Here is a 1,489-nt window from a genome sequence, read left to right as displayed (position 1 = left end):
GGGAAGGGGGGGCGCGGGGAGGGGTCTATGAGAGCATACAGAGGGCTTTTCATGCCAGCAGCTGGAGAGCTGTTAGATGTTTGGTTATCGCTGGAGAAAAGGTCCCTCCTGAGTAGAAGGACCTTCTGCCTCACTCAGAGGCTTTACAGCAGAGCTTGTTGAACAGGCACAAAACAAAGCGGCCAAAACAAAGCTCCCTATCGATGAATATTCCAAACACAGCAATGTAGTGGGTTGCTATGAGTCCTGTGGGGGTTGAAGAGACTCTCTTCTCTGTCTTGTCAGAGGAGACAGCAGGAGATGAAGGTGGCCAGAGCACTAACGAAACAGAACTGAAAGACTGCAGGGACCTGTCCCTTAAAGCATCCCCAGACAAGGATGTCTTGTCTATCTTTCAATATTTTTACTTAATAAAGCCCCAGCACAAACACATCCAGTTTCAGAAAACAGCACTTCATCAAAACTAAGTGCTCCTAGAAGTGTCAGGTAACAGAAGTGGGTGGAACATCTGAGGTAGATGCTCCTTGTGGGGACTTAAACATGACAGTGAAATAGGGCTGTTGGCTGCTGTCCTCATAGCTTAGCAGAGTGCAGCAGCAGCTACAAGTATCAACGCTGAAAAATGCTTCCAGCTTGTCCACTTCAGGCAAGTATTGATAGGCCCCTACCTGCAGTTTCTTTTCTCTCTGCTGCTTGGGTTCAGGTGGCTTGTAGTATGGATCTGTGCTGATCTTCCTGGGTGGAGTAAAATGCCTCTCTTAACGTTGTGGTGTACTGTCCTCAGTAAGCAATACACACAAATGTTGGCATCCACTATTAATGTGCTGACACAAATGCTATTAGGAGGTCTTGGTAATGTGTGACTTTGCCACATGTTTTCCAAATGTGTTTCTCAGCACTTTATAGGTGTGGGAGGCTCTGGCTGTGTTTTCCACTGGCAGGGTAGCCTCTTGTCATCATTGATACAGCTTGGCTGGAGAAGCAACAGTAAGAAATGCTCCATCAAACACAGCACAGGCACTAAATGGAACATGGTTTCTTTAATGGTGAAAGAAAAATTTGCTCCAGTTGTGCCAGATGCTGAGCTACACAGCTGTCAAATCTGTTCTGTCTCCTGTTGTGACTAAAAAAGGTTAATTGCTCAGACAACCCAGGTGCATAAGAGCAAACTGCCTTCATACACAAAAAATAGTCCTGAAAGCTGCCTGTCTACAGACCACTGTATTCCAAGACCTGGTGCAAAGGTTTTGACCATAAAAAATTTTACTTATGATACTCATTTCCATGCCACACATCACTGGCCATCAGGGAAATGCTGTATAACAGGTTCTATCACATTAGTGAGATGAAACTGGGACATAATGGCCAGCCAAGCAAGATATTTCCCGAACAAAACTGGACCAAAATGGAAAAAAAATACAAAAGAAGAGCGAGCAAATAAGAAATTAAAATACAGGCTCAGCACCGAGGTTTAATGAGAGCGATGTTG

Source organism: Buceros rhinoceros, unplaced genomic scaffold, assembly GCF_000710305.1.
Source record: "Buceros rhinoceros silvestris isolate BGI_N320 unplaced genomic scaffold, ASM71030v1 scaffold15631, whole genome shotgun sequence".
NCBI classification, from domain to species: Eukaryota; Metazoa; Chordata; class Aves; order Bucerotiformes; family Bucerotidae; genus Buceros; species Buceros rhinoceros.
Note: the sequence above shows the minus strand (reverse complement) of the source record.